Consider the following 16,796-nt stretch of genomic DNA (forward strand, 5'->3'; position numbering starts at 1 on the left):
AAAGAGCGGCATCTGCACCGCCCATGGCAAGACGAGCGCAGGTGGCCCTGGAGTATGAAGAAGGGCTGGACCTGGAAAGCCGGGTGACGTGCTGGAGGTTTGAGAGCACTGAGAGCACTGATGTGTACAGTAGTCCCGGGGTCACTGCGGAGCCGAAGAGAGGTGCCCCCTTATAGTGGGATTCTCCCCAGCCATGGTGACAGCACGGACGGGGAGGTGGTCATGCTGGTGAAAGATGAGACCGCTCAGTTTTTCTTTCTTCTTTTTCCTCCCTGTTGTAATAGAAAGAGGCTGACTGGTTCCCTAAAACCCCTCTTCTTTCTATCTCTTCTTTCTATTTATAGTGAAGAAGCAGCTTGTACTAACTGCGTATTAACTTTTACAAGTTATATAATATGCAATAACTCTAGAAAATTTATGTATTAATATTGCAACTTATGCATTAACTTTACATTCTATACATTAACTCTACAACCTATGCATTAACCCTTCAACCTATGCATTAACTTTACAATCTATGCATTAACTCTACAATTTATGCATTTATTGCTTACGAACGTCATATTCTGCCAATATTAACATACTGCACTAGATTAAAGGGCACGCTAAAAATAAGTGTGTTGTTACAGTCAGAGCTCCGATCCCCGCTCCTGGACCAGAGCGCCCACTGCCTCCGTCCCGGGTGCATCCCCGCTCTCTGGCACGCGTGCACATCGGCTTCATGAAATTTAAAGGGCCAGTGCACCATTAATTGGTGCCTGGCCCAAAGGGCCTATAAATGTTCCCTGCCCCTTCCTGCCCTTGCCGGATCTTTGTGCCTCATGCCGAGAGAAAGCGTTCCATACGCTTAAAGTGTTCCCTGCCAGTTGCCGACCCTTGCCTGTGACCTCCGCCTCTGAACCCGTGCAGCCTGCCTTGACCTGTTGCTAGTGACTACGGCTTCTGATCCTGTGCCGCCTGCCCTGACCTTCGCTACATCTAACTACGCTTCTGCCTGTTCCTCCTGTACCGCGCAGCAACCAGAGGGGTCGAGTGGCTACCTGGTGGAACGACCATCCCGCTTTGTGGCGGGCCCTGGTGAAGACCAGTAGCTCCTTAGATTCCGTTCCCTGGGTAAGGCCCACGCCATCACCCCTCTGGTCCAATGGATCCACCTCCAGTCTCCTGTCCGGACCGTTACAGTAAGATCCGGCCATGGATCCCGCTGAGGTATCTCTTCATAGCCTTGCGGATCTCACTACCGTAGTGGCTCTACAGACGCAGCAGATCGTCCAGTTGACCGCCATGGCGCAACAGCTTCTGCCTGTCCAGAAACAGCTGTCTCCTCCGCCTATGCCAGCTGCTCCACCTCAGCCAGCAGCCGTCGCCTCTTCCAGGATCCGCTTGTCCTTGCCTGACAAGTATGGCAGAGATCCGAAGCAGTGCCGAGGATTCCTGTTGCAGTGCTCACGCCACCTTGAATTAATGGCCGACCAGTTTCCATCTGAACGTGCCAAGGTGGCCTTCATCCTCAGTTTGTTAACCGGGAAGGCCCTGGCCTGGGCTACACCTTTGTGGGACTGCTTTGATCCAGCCACTACCTTCGTTCAGAATTTTTGCCAAGAGTTCCGCAGTGTATTCGAGGAACCTGCCCGGGAGTCCTCTGCAGAGACTGCTTTGCTGAACCTGACCCAAGGAGGTTCTACCGTGGGTGATTACACCATCCAATTCCGCACTCTTGCCTCCAAGTTGAATTGGAATGAGGATGCTCTATGTGCCACATTTAGGAAGGGACTATGCAGTGAAATCAAGGACGTCCTGGCGGCACGTGAAATGCCATCTACTCTTAGTGAGCTTATACTACTGGCCACTAGGATTGACAAGCGTTTCCTGGAGAGAAAAGAGGAACTGCTACACGAAAAGGAGAGAGTCCAAGACGCTATCCTGAGTCGGCTCCAGTCTTTCTGAGTCCACCACAACCCTTCTCTGGGCCTCCCGCCGTGGAGACCATGCAGGTGGATCGGTCTCGCTTGACCACTCAAGAACGGAGTCGTCGAAGAAATGAGAATCTGTGTTTGTACTGCGCCAGTACCGAGCACTTCCTTAGAGACTGTCCTCTCTGTCCTCCGCGTTCGGGAAAACGCACGCACCTAGTGAACGTGGGATAGGCGCTGCTAGGTGTGGATTCCTCCTCTCCACGTCTTACATTATTGGTACAGCTCACCGTGTCTGCCAAGTCTACCTTCACTGCCACCGCCTTCTTGGATTCAGGATCTGCCGGCAATTTCATCCACGCCTCTCTGGTTGACAAGTATCAGATCCCTGTGGTTCGTTTGCCCAAGCCATTCTGCATTTCTACTGTCAACGGTGAGAGACTTTCTGCCACTGTGCAGTACCGCACTTTGCCATTACAGATGGACATCGGGTTTTCGCATACAGAGACTTTGGAGTTCTTGGTCCTCCCATACTGCTCCTCAGAACTCCTCCTGGGCTTGCCATGGCTTCAGTGTCACTGTCCCATCCTAGATTGGTCCTCCGGAGAGATCCTGAGATGGGGTTCCTCTTGCTCCGGCCGTTGTCTCAAGTCTGTTTTTGTCAAGCAAAATCCAGCTGTTCCTCCGCCACCTGGTATTCCATAGTCTTACCACTGCTTCGCTGATGTTTTTTGCAAGAAGCAAGCCGCAGTTCTTCCACCTCATAGACCCTACGACTGTCCTATCGACTTGATGCCTGGAACTACTCCACCCCGGGGTAGAATCTACCCACTCTCACCACCAGAGACTCTCGCCATGTCGGACTACATTCGTGAAAATCTACAGAGAGGCTTCATTAGGAAGTCCTCCTCTCCCGCTGGAGCTGGTTTTTTCTTCGTTGCTAAAAAGGACGGCTCCCTCCGTCCTTGCATTGACTACAGAGGCCTTAACAAGATCACGGTTAAGAACTGTTACCCTCTCCCCTTGATCTCTGAGCTCTTTGACTGTCTCCGTGGGGCCAGAATCTTTACCAAGTTGGATCTTAGAGGAGCCTACAACTTCATCCGAATTAGAGAGGGTGATGAGTGGAAGACCGCCTTCAACACAAGGGATGGCCATTTTGAATATCTGGTGATGCCCTTCGGTCTCTGCAACGCACCTGCCGTGTTTCAAGAATTCGTCAATGACATTTTTAGAGATTTGCTCTACACCTGCGTAGTGGTTTATCTTGACGACATTCTCATCTTCTCCTCTAACCTAGATCAACACCGAGTACATGTACGCCAAGTTTTGTCACGCCTCAGAAAAAAACGCCTCTACGCTAAGATCGAGAAGTGCATCATCGAGCGGTCCAGTCTGCCCTTCCTAGGGTACATCATTTCTGCCAAGGGTTTACAAATGGACCCAGCTAAGCTAACCGCGGTCTTGGACTGGCCACGCCCCTCTGGACTTTGCACCATTCAAAGATTTTTGGGGTTCGCCAATTATTACAGGCAGTTCATTCCACACTACTCCACCCTGGTGTCTCCTATTGTGGCCTTGACCAATAAAGGGGCTAATCCCAAATCCTGGCCTTCTCAGGCAGAAGAAGCCTTCCAGTCGTTGAAGCTCACTTTCGCCTCCGCACCTGTACTTTCCAGACCAGACCCCGCTAAGCCCTTTTCCTTGGAAGTAGATGCCTCCTCCGTAGGAGCTGGAGCAGTGCTCACCCAAAAATCATCTAGGGGCAAAACCTTAACTTGTGGCTATTTCTCCAAGACCTTCACCTCAGCCGAGAGAAACTACTCTATTGGAGACAGGGAGTTGTTGGCCATCAAATTGGCACTTGAAGAGTGGAGGCACCTTCTCGAAAGCTCCATCCATCCTTTTTGTGTTTACACGGATCACAAAAAACTTGCCTATTTCCAGTCCGCCCAGAGGCTCAACCCACGGCAAGCTTGCTGGTCCCTGTTCTTCGCTCGCTTCAACTTTGTGATCCACTTCCGTCCCGCGAACAAGAACATCAGGGCAGATGCCCTCTCCTGCTCTTCAGACATAGTGGGTGAAGAGGTGACTCCACTGCATATTATTCCTCCTGAGCACCTTATTGCCGTGGCACCTGTGGATCTTCGCCTTCTTCCTCCTGGCAAGTCCTATGTACCAGGATTACCTTCGGCGCCTCTGCTGGCGAAACATTTTTTCCTGCACATTTTTCACCTTCATGGTCTTCCCTTACATATTGTTTCGGATCGTGGGTTGCAATTTGTTTCCAAATTCTGGATAGCTCTTTGTGGACGGTTCAAAGTGAAGTTGGATTTCTCTTCTTCTCACCACCCCCAAACCAACGGCCAAGTGGAACGCGTGAACCAAGCTTTGGGGGAATATCTACGTCATTTTGTATCTTCACGTCATGATGATTGGGCTGATCTTCTTCCTTGGGCGGATTTCTCCTACAACTCCAGGAATGCCTCCGCTTCTAATAAGTCACCGTTTTACGTTGTCTACGGTCGCCATCCTCTACCACCTCTGCCGTTGCCTTCTCCTTCTTCTGTTCCGGCAGTCGATGAGCTCATGCAGGACTTTTCCTCTATTTGGCGAGAGACCCGCACCGCTCTTCTTAAAGCCTCAGCCCGCATGAAGTCCCAAGCGGACAAGAAACGCAGAGTTCCTCCGGTGTTTTCTCCTGGTGACAGAGTGTGGCCCTCGGCCAAATACATCCGTTTTAGAGTCCCAAGCTACAAACTGGGTCCTCGTTACTTGGGACCTTAAAAGATTAAGAGAAGCATTAACGCTGTGGCTTACCAACTTCATCTCCCCTCGACCCTTAGAATCCCAAAATCATTTCATATCTCCCTCCTCAAACCAGCTATCTTTAACCGGTTCTCCCCCACGGTCACTACTCCCAGCCCAGTGGCCAGTACATCGGACATTTTTTCTGTCAAGGAGGTCCTGGCTTCCAAGTTGATCTGGGGAAGAAGATATTTTTTGGTCGACTGGGAAGGCTGTGGTCCTGAGGAGAGGTCCTGGGAGCCGGAGGAGAACATCTTGGACCGCAGTCGTATCCTCAGGTTCTTGGGCACCAAGAAGAGGGGGAGACCAAGGGGGGGGGGGGTACTGTTACAGTCAGCGCTCCAGTCCCCGCTCCTGGACTGGAGCGCCCACTGCCTCCGTCCCAGTCCCCAGCGTCCCTGCGCGTCCCGGTCATACACACTGACCGGGAGGGCAGAGTTTGCCCTGTCAGGAATGCGGTTAGCGTGGCGGGAGGTCCCCGCACACGCGCCGCATTCGGATGCCGCCCCTTACCTCCTGCGGCTCCGTGCATCCTCTCTGTCCCCTGGCGCGCGCATCCCCGCTCTCTGGGGCACGTGCGCGCCCGCTTCATGAAATTTAAAGGGCCAGCGCTCCATTAATTGGTGCCTGGCCCAAAGTGCCTATAAATGTTCCCTGACCCTTCCTGCCCTTGCCGGATCTTTGTGCCTTGTGCCAAGAGAAAGCGTTCCATACCCTTAAAGTGTTCCCTGCCAGTTGCCGACCCTTGCCTGTGACCTCCGCCTCTGAACCCGTGCTGCCTGCCTTGACCTGTTGCTAGTGACTACCACTTCTGATCCTGTGCCGCCTGCCCTGACCTTCGCTACGTCTTAATACGCTTCTGCCTGTTCCTCCTGTACCGCGCATATCTCAGCAACCAGAGGGGTCGAGTCGCTATCTGGTGGAACGACCTGGGGGCTTCCCACCCCGCTTTGCAGCGGGCCCTGGTGAAGACCAGTAGCTCCTTAGATTCCATTTCCTGGGTACGGCCCACGCCATCACCCCTCTGGTCCAGTGGATCCACCTCCAGTCTCCTGTCCAGACCGTTACATGTGTCTTTTGGCTAGAGTGGACTGCAAAGACCTGCTAAAAATACTGAACAATATAATTGTGTAATATTTTGATATTGCGGAAGGAAGAATAATGAAATGATGTTTATAAACATGTATGTTTGTTACTTCTACTAACCAACGAATTAACTCAGTGGTTAAGTCTGGTACAATATAGAGTCCAAAAAAGAGGTGGATAATTTACTGCCGTGGACATTATAATTAAAAATGCCACCAAAAAATAGGAAATCTACAGGGCTGGTAAAAGATAGTGGGAATATAGGGAGAATGGATAAATATGTGGCATTACCAACAATGACATGGAAAAATAAATAGGGGAAGCAAAATATACAGGATAATTTAATGGAGGAGGAAGAAGAGGGCTCCACAGTAACAATGAAAGTGATATTGGAGGCAATAGGGAAGTGTAATGCTACTATTTAGGGATTAGCTGGTCAGATAGGAAGTATAGGGTCAGATGTGAAACTGATAAGAGATGATATGAAGAAACAAGGGAAAAAATTTAAAAATGGAGGAAAGAGTGTCAGACTTGCAGGTTGAAATGGAGATAATGAGAAAAAAGGTGGAAACAAGTCAGTTCAAGAATAGAATTTTTACTAAAAAAATAATAGAGATGGAGGATATGTCTAGAAGAGGAATTTTGAGATTGTTGGGTTTTCCGGAAGGGGCGGAGGGGAAGGACCATGTGGGCTTCCTGCAAAGATGGATAACTGAGGAATGTGGGGTGGGGAATCTGTCCCCCTCATTTCATATTGTGAGAGCCCACAAGGTCCCAATGCGACCGCCCCCTCCGGGTAGTAAGCCCAGAACGATGCTGATAAAATTGTTAAATGAAGGAGACAGGGAAAGGATTTTGCGTGTATTTAGAGAGAAAAATAATGTCATGTACAATAATAATAGAATAATGGCATTTTCTGACTATTGATTTGAAAAACTGAAAAAAGGTATGTCGTTTAAAGAAGTAAAAATAAGAATGTATCTTAATGGCATTAAGTTTTCACTTATGTTTCCGGCAAGGTTGCTGGTTGTATATAGAGATACAACTATGTTCTTTCAAAACCCAGTAGAGGTAGTGGGCAGGATGGACAGTCAAGGGTTAAAAAATGGATAAAGGAATTTAATGTGAGGGTAGAAAGTTTAATCTAAAAACTGGCGTGAAAAGACACAAGGGGATGGGGGGAACATGTTAGGATAGGGATTTGTCAGTTGTTAGGACAGGTCATTCAGAGGGAAGGGGGGGTAATGGGGGGTACTGCGTACAAGTTAAAATGTAAATAAAATTTTAAGGCAAAACAAAACGCTTCGTATTATGCTTTAAACTTCTTTACTAATACTCAGCATCATATAAATAGATGTATTAAATAAATTTTTTATATATATATGAAGTGTAAATAAACATATGAGAGCTAGGATGCAACCTAGAGTGCGGTTCATGGCATCATCCAATCAGGTAATAGTATAGATGATATCAATAACTGTCATATAGAAAACTTCCTTCTTCTTTGCTGCTCAGCAGACGGTGAAGTTATGTCATTTTTCTCTCTCATAATTTTATATATTGTTATATAAAAATATATGGTTTGTTTCTTTTTAGTCAATTAATATTTTATATTTTACTTATTTATTTACTAATTTTAAATTTATTTATTTATTCATTTATTGTTCATGTAATTAATTTCATTTATTCTTCGTATCCTATATATGCATATATATATATATATATATATATATATATATATATATTCTCAATTCCTTTATATATATATATATATATATATATATATATATATATATATATTTCATTCTCTTTATTATACTTGATTTTTTCCCATTTTCATCAGAATTCCTTAATTTTCCGATTTATTTTATCATTTTTTCTCATATTTCCACTTCTCATTATTTCCTTATAGTCTACATTTTTATATACTCCTCCCTTGCTCTCATCTTGCTCTATTATATTGCTCCTCTCATTCACTTAGTCCTTACCTTCATTGCCCATCTTCTATTTTAAGCTGCGTCATCGCCGCAATTTCTCATCACAGGTCCCGTCCTCTGCGTCTCCCTCGGTGCCTGTTAATCTCCTCTCGCGTCTCGAGCTCTCTGCTCTTCTCGCGAGATCACTTGACAGCAAGGTCATCTCCTGTCAAGCGTTCCCGGGCTTTCAGCATTCACCTCACAGCGGCCAAAGCCCGAAGACGTGTCTGTCTCTGCTCGCAATAATTGTATCCTAACACATAGATACTTCTGTTTCTTCTTAAAATCCTCCCCAAATTATTTATTTTTAACCTTTGCAGCCACCCTGTGGCTGTTTTATTTATTACAACATAGTATTTTATAGTTTAAAAAAATTATATTTCCCTATACATCCCCATATATTGATATGTCTAATGTTAATTTATTATTTATTTATTAATTCATGATTTCCATATAATTAATTGATTGGTATATATAGTTAGTACGGTCGAAAAAAGACATATGTCCATCAAGTTCAACCAGGGAATTAAGGGGTAGGGGTGTGGCGCGATATTGGGGAAGGGATGAGATTTTATATTTCTTCATAAGCATTAATCTTATTTTGTTCCAGGAATGTATCTAATCCTGTTTTAAAGCTGTTAATTGTTCCTGCTGTGACCAGTTCCTGAGGTAGACTGTTCCATAAGTTCACAGTTCTCATGGTAAAGAAGGCGTGTCGCCCCTTGAGACTAAACTTTTTCTTCTCCAGACGGATGGAGTGCCCCCTCGTCCTTTGGGGGGGTTTAACCTGGAACAGTTTTTCTCCATATTTTTTGTATGGGCCATTAATATACTTATATACGTTTATCATATCCCCCCTTAAACGTCTCTTCTCAAGACTAAACAATTGTAACTCCTTTAATCGCTCCTCATAGCTAAGATGTTCCATTCCCCATATTAGTTTAGTCGCGCGTCTCTGCACCCTTTCCAACTCCGCAGTGTCCCTTTTATGGACAGGTGCCCAAAACTGAACAGCATATTCCAGGTAAGGCCGTACCAATGATTTATAAAGGGGGAGTATTATGTCCCTGTCCCTTGAGTCCATGCCTCTTTTGATACATGACAATATCCTGCCGGCTTTGGAAGCAGCAGCCTGACATTGCATGCTATTCTGTAGTCTGTGATCTACAAGTACACCCAGATCCTTCTCTACCAGTGACTCTGCCAGTTTAATCCCCCCTAAGACATACGATGCATGCAGGTTATTAGTACCCAGATGCATAACTTTACATTTATCCACATTGAACCTCATTTGCCAAGTGGATGCCCAGACACTTAGTCTATCCAAGTCATCTTGTAACTTATGCACATCCTCTATAGACTGTACCATGCTACAAAGCTTGGTGTCATCTGCAAAGATAGAAACAGAGCTGTTAATACCATCCTCTATATCATTAATAAATAAATTAAACAACAGCGGGCCCAGTACTGAACCTTGGGGTACACCACTAATAACCGGGGACCAATCAGAGTACGAATCATTGACCACCACTCTCTGGGTACGATCCATGAGCCAGTGTTCAATCCAGTTACAAACTAAAATTTCCAAACCCAAAGACCTTAACTTACCTGTCAGACGTCTATGAGGGACAGTATCAAATGCTTTAGCAAAATCCAGAAACACTATATCCACAGCCATTCCTCTGTCAAGGCTTCTACTCACCTCTTCATAAAAGCAAATTAGATTGGTTTGACAACTTCTATCCTTAGTAAACCCATGCTGGCTATCACTTATAATACAATTATCCCCTATGTATTCCTGTATGTAATCCCTTATAAGTCCTTCAAACTATTTACCCACAATGCACGTTAAACTTACCGGTCTATAGTTTCCTGGGGAAGACCTAGAGCCCTTTTTGAAGATTGGCACCACATTCGCCTTGCGCCAGTCCCTTGGCACAATACCAGACACCAGAGAATCTCTAAATATCATGAACAGGGGTACAGATATTACTGAACTTACCTCTCTAAGAACTCTTGGGTGTAGTCCATCCGGTCCTGGGGATTTGCTTACATTTATATCACTTAACTTACCTTGTACCATCTCTACATTAAGCCAGTTCAATACATTATATGATGTGTTACCAGCACCGACCTGGCCAATGTCAGCTCCTTCTTCCATAGTGTATACAGAACTAAAGAACCCATTCAGTAGCTCCGCCTTCTCTTGATCGCCTGTGACAACCTCCCCATTATCATTATTAAGGGGTCCTACATGCTCTGTCCTTGGTTTTTTTGCATTTATATGTCTAAAAAAATATTTAGGATTAGTTTTGCTTTCTTTGGCCACCTGTCTCTCATTTTGAATTTTTGCTGTTTTTATTACATTTTTACAGATTTTATTAAGCTCCTTGTACTGTTTAAATGTTATAGCTGACCCATCAGATTTGTATTTTTTGAAGGCTATTTTTTTGTTGTTTATTGCTCTTTTAACATCATGTGTCAGCCATGTAGGATTTAGTTTTAATCGTTTATATTTGTTCCCCTTTGGTATATATTTAGCTGTATAGTTATTTAGAGTTGATTTAAAGATGTCCCATTTACCTTCTGTATCAGTATTTGAGAACACCTCCCCCCAGTCTATGTCCTGTAGTGCAGATCTCAGCCCAGGGAAATTTGCCTTTTTAAAGTTATATGTTTTTGCCTTCCCCGCCTGTCTTTGTTTTCTACATTTTAAGTCAAAAGTAACTACATTGTGGTCGCTATTCCCAAGGTTTTCCCGCACAGTTACATTCCCAACCAGCTCTGCGTTGTTGGAAATGATCAGATCCAACAAGGCATCACTTCTTGTTGGGTCCTCCACAAACTGGCCCATAAAATTATCCTGCAATAAATTTAGGAATTGTCGCCCCTTTGTAGTTTTAGCCAACCCCGGACCCCAATCTATATCTGGATAGTTAAAATCTCCCATTATTACCACTGTACCTGCCCGGGCGGCCCTCTCTATTTGTTTATGAAGCTGAACTTCTATCTCTTCAGTGATATTAGGGGGTCTGTAGATTACCCCAAGTATTATTTTAGTTACTATAATTAGTTACTATATATTTAATTAATTTATTACCTCATAATAATTTATTATTTTTTCATTTTTTAATTGTATTAGATGTATTAGATATTTTATATATTTAAATTCATATAAAAATTTTCCTTAATTACCTTGTATACAGTATATACATATACATTATATTCTTTTACAGTACTACATCTACATATTATCAATATGTCTCAGGACAATAGTCAAATTACATCTGATAAAGTTAATCCTGACACTTTACTGTCCATGGTAGATGCCTCTGTGTCTAAATCTATACAAAATGCAGTTTTTACTCTGCAAGAATCTTTTGAAAAATCACTATCCAATGTGATGGCTCGCTCTGGCACTACAATTACGGGGGTGTTACCTCCTATAACCCCATCGGATCAATATTAGTCCCCTACCGAATCTGTTTCTCATTTGGCAAAAGGTCTTAAGGGTCCTGGTAAAGCTAAATCAAAAAAGCGCCACATCCCAGGTGATGAGACATATATATCACTCATGAGACCGATATCCCTCAGCCTATGGTTTCTAACCCTACCCCTTAATTCCCTGGTTGAACTTGATGGACATATGTCTTTTTTCGACCGTACTAACTATGTAACTATGTAACTATGTAAGCCAGACCTATCTAATAGTGGTTCTAAGAAACCAATTTCCTCACCCTCTGCCCAAGAGGAAGTCCAACCTATCAGGGCTACGACTTCCACTTTTAGAGCAAAGCCAGACTCCTACCGAGATGTCTCATCTGAAGAATCTGAGGATTCTGACATCCATGATGTTGACGAAATTTTATATGTCTTGGGGGAAAGTGATTCAGATCACGAGGACCATGCTCTGCAGGACGACACTCCAGTGAACCTACCTGGGGATTCATATTTTGACCCCTCTTTGATATGTCATCCACGGTCTGGTGAGTGGCTTCCCAATCAGAGGATTGCGGAATTTTTAGCTCTTCGAGCTAATAAATCTTTGGATCGTCCATCCCGTAGCAAGCTGACGGCGGAATGCCCTCGCCCCTCTCTGGCTAATAGCGCCTCTGCTACTCCGGAATTGGACCCTCTCCTAGCCAAATTCCTGTTTAAAATGGGTAAAAACCCGAAAAAAGGAGTGGACCGTAGTTTTAAGTCCTGTCAGGACAAATTGATGGACCTTCTTGGCCCACTCTCCAAAATTATGGATATGGCTGATGAAGCATCCAATTCTAATACTACTGTTGATACAGAGACCCTTAAAGGGTAGATTCAGCGTGCCATTGTATATTTGGCAACGCTAATTCTGCTCTCTCCACTGAGAGAAAAAGGTCGATATTTGACCCACAACTTGCCAACCTGGCTACTGCCGACCCCGGTCAATCGGTGAAGATTTCATCAGGGAGCTTAACAAATACATTGGGCTCTTTTCTTCTCTCAATAAAGCTCAAGTAGCAATGAAGAAGTATTCTCTAGTAGAACTTTTGGGAGGGCCGGAAAAGGTCGAGCCGATTTTCCGGCCGGTCATCCCACTATATAGCTTATAGAGGCCCCTATTCTCACCCATCCACACAATTCACAGCTCCACCTGCCACTCCCTCCCCATTTTTCCCTTACAGGTCAAGACCTTGGCGATTCAGAGGCCAAAGAGGTTATCCTCGCTCCAGACCTCCCACAGGTAAGTCTACCCCTGTATTCTTCCCAACATATCCCATTAGGGGAAAGACTCCTTCAATTGAACTATGATTACGTCCGACTCTTGGATACTAAATACAGTCATGGGTTACTAAATAGAATTTGTCATCCCTCCTATCCAAACACATTTACCTCATCCAATCCAATTTTCCTTATTGGACAAAAAACTCATAGACCTAGAAGTCCAAGAATTGGCTTCCAAACGAGCAATTATATCTGTACCCCCACATTCCATGGGATTCCTAAGAAACCTCTTTCTGGTAAAAAAGAAAGACGTAAGTCACAGACCTGTGATCAATTTAAGACTTTTAAACAACCTGGTTGTTTATTGTCACTTCAAGATGGAGGGCATCCATCTTCTAAGAGACATTCTTCTGAAGAATGATTGGTTAGTGAAGATCTAAAAGACGCTTATTTGACAATACCAATCCATCTTCTCAACCTTTTCTTCGATTCCTTTGGAACGATCAGACATGACAATTTACTTGTCTCCCGTTCGGTCTTTCAACAGCCCCGTGGTGCTTCACAAAACTACTGAAACCAGTAGTTGTCTCTCTAAGAAGCCGCAGAGTTTGTCTTATTATTTATCTAGACTACATCCTCCTTATGGCCCAATCAAAAGAGTTACTTTTGCTCCACATGAATTGGACATTACACCTCTTAACTCATCTAGGATTTCTCATCAATCACAAAAATTCCATCCTAGTTCCAACTCAACATCTGGAATTTTTGGGTTTCATGATAAATACTCAACTGACCACTTTGAGTCTTCCTCCAAGGAGATTGAAAATTATTCAGAAAGAAATCCGACAGATTCTCCACAAAGACATTATATCTCTGAGGACAATAGCTCGATTGTGGGTCTCCTTTCAGCCTCCATTCAAGCCATTTCACTACAGAGCTCTCCAATGCCTAAAAATTTGCCACTTGAGACAAGGCCTCGGTTATTCGGACAAAGTTCCTCTCTCCTCAGAAGCCAAAGACGAACTTTCTTCGGTGGCTTACTCACATAGAATCTTGGAATGGGAAAGCAATTTTCCATCCGAATCCGGACATCATCATCGAATCGGATGCGAGTCTTTCCGGATGGGGTGCTCGTTGCGGTTCCCTTTCTACAGGAGGCAAATGGTCTCCTTCAGAGTCCCTCCTTCACATAAACTGTCTGGAACTTCTAACAGGATTCTTTGCCTTAAAAAGTTTTGCAAAGAATTCCTCCCATTGTTGTATTCTTCTTCATATGGACAACATTTCCGCTGTCCAATACAACAATCATTTGGGAGGCACAACTTCAAAAGTTCTTGCAGATTTTGTCAAAGAATTTTGGCATTTTTGTTTAGACAAGAATATTACCTTGAAAGCGGAATACCTCCCCAGAATTTCCAATTCAGTAGCGGATTGGTATTCTCGTTATTTGACAGATTCCAGCGATTGGAAACTTCATCTTCCAATCTTCCACTCGATTAATTCTCTTTGGGGTCCTTTGCACATAGACCTCTTTGCATCCCGTCTCAACACTCAATTATCTCTATTTTACAGCTGGCGACCGGACCCAGAAGCTTTGGGTGTAGACGCCTTCCTGCAATTTTAGCCTCAGAACACTCTTTACGCCTTTCCTCCTTTTAATCTCATTCCTCGGGTTCTATTTCAAACCTCGATACAGAAATCCACTCTAGTTCTCATAACGTCGCTCCAGTCTTGGTTTGCCCAAATTCTTCATCTCCTCATAGATTTTCCCCGTCTTCTTCCTTCTTTTCAGAATCTTCTTCTGGATCCCCAAGGGAATTTCCACCCTCTGATTCTGTCGGGACAATTACCTCTAGTCGCTTGGTTGATTTCGGGTCACCAAGATCGAACTTCCAACTTTCAAAATCATCTCAGGACATCTTATCTGATGCATGGGCCCCAGGTACCAGATCTGCTTACAGATCAGCCTGGAAACTTTGGTCTGATTGGTGCTATAGAAGACATTTGGATCCCTTACAAGCATCTATATACCACATTTTAAATTTCTTATCTGCCTCTTTTGATGCTGGTAAAGCATACAGAACCATTAATCTTTATCGTTCCACTATCTCCTCTAAACACGTACCTATCGATTCCATTCCTATTGGAAGACATCCTCTAGTCTGCCAACTACTTAAAGGAATTCGTTTCCGCAGACCACCTTTACCAAAATACACTTCCACATGGGACGTGAATCTAGTTCTCAATATGTTCATTTCATGGGATGATAACGATTCCCTCTCTTTAAAATTTATTTTCTTCAAACTCACTACACTTCTATGCCTTATCTCTGTGAAATGGGTCTCTGTATATATATATATATAGAAAAAAGGTCTTTAATACATCTACTACTTATATGCTGCTGAGTTTTAGTAAAGAAGTTTAAAGCATAATACTCGCGTTTTGTTTTTATTAAAATCTAAATTTTCCGTCGCCCAGGATAGGAAAATTCTCAAATTTTTTGGCTTCCTCTCTGTTTCACTTCCTCCTCCTTTCCATTAGGAAGAATAAATAGTTGCAAAGGGAAGATAGGATGTGTACGAGCATGTCGGTATGGCACGTAAGGGGTTTGGGGGACAAACACAAAAGAATAGCGATAGGAGATATTCAAAAGAAGCACTTACCGGGTATAATCTGTTTATTTGAAACACTTTTAATTAAAGAAACTGCACAGAGAATTAAAAATAAAAAATTTTCACATTATTAGCACTTTTTTTTACTTCATGTTCCAGAGGGGTAACAGTTATGATACACAATAAAGTTAATGGGAATACGATAAATTAATTGACACAGAGGGAAGATTTATAATATTATATGGGAAATTGGAGAAATGAATATGCACTTTGGCATATGTATATATATACCTCCGCTGTACACATCCGATGTTCTTAAAATTGTAATTAGGTTTTGGCAAGGGAAGAGTGAATGTCCATTATTCATTCAAGGTGATATAAATTGCATGATGAATGAAGAGGTAGATAGGTTAAGATTGGGAAAGGTAAGAAAGAACTATGGACAAACCCCCCTGAAGAAGTTTTGCGACAAAGTAGGATTAATAGATATATGGAGAGCCTGTAATCCAGGGAAAAATATATATTCATGTTGGAATAAAACCAGTAAAACAATGTCCCGCATAGATTTGTGTTTGAGTGATAAGTGGGTGAGTGTAAAGTTTAGAAAGATTAACTATTGCACTCGCTGTGTTCCGGATCATTCTCCGTTAAGTATTAAAATTGATACGGGAGTGGGAAATTTAGCGAGGACATGTAGAATAACGCATATTGGTTTTGGATAACAAGGTAATAAAACAGCAATTAATCGAAATTTTTGATAGGAACTGGGGTACCGCCTCAGACCAAATTGTGGGGAAAACAGGAAAAGCATTTTTATAGGGGGGGGGGGCTTACATATACAATTGAAAATAGAAAAACGAGTTCAATAAGAGGGGGAAAAAACTTAATGGATATAGTAAAAGAAGAAGAGGAAAAAATTATGATAGACGGATGAGAGGACAATAAAAAGTCTTGGGAAGATAAATGAGAAAAACTAGAAAGTTATTTAAATGAGAAAAGTAGGAGAAAAGCTAGTTTTAAAGGTCAACAGAGATTCATGGAAATGGGGAAACCTAATAAAAAATGAATGGCCCTAATTAACAATCAAAAAGGGAATAGAAGTATTTATGCCATTAAAGATAGGGAGGGAGTGATACAGAATAACCCTGATAATATATTTTAAGAATTTGATACATATTTTGATGCACTATATAAAACAGAGTCAAAATTTAGTCAGAAGGAATTAAAAGATTATTTGGATAGAATTGAGTTACCTAGAATTTCAACAGAAGAACTCGAGGAACTCAATGGCCCATTGTCAGTGAATGAATTATACAAAGCATTGGGAACTATCTTCAGGAGGAGACCCTTTGAAATTTATAAAAGATATGTAGATATTCGTATTCCAGCTTTGGTTAGAGTTATAAATAGTTCTCTCGATAATGGGGCTTTGCCAAAATCAACGAGCAAGGCCAATATAATATTATTGTTAAAACCAGGGAAAAAAAGAAAGAAATAGAGTCATATAGGCCGATATCACTGTTGAATACAGATAGCCAACAGAATAGAGATAATTATACCAGAATTAATAAATAGAGACCAGTGTGGATTTATATCTGGAAGGGTAATAGAAAATGGAGAATTTTTTTTTATATTTAGGGATATATATATCTAGTGAGATAGGAAGATACCATCAGTTAAACTCTGTAAAATGAATA

This window comes from Hyla sarda, chromosome 4 (genome assembly GCF_029499605.1).
Source record: "Hyla sarda isolate aHylSar1 chromosome 4, aHylSar1.hap1, whole genome shotgun sequence".
NCBI classification, from domain to species: Eukaryota; Metazoa; Chordata; class Amphibia; order Anura; family Hylidae; genus Hyla; species Hyla sarda.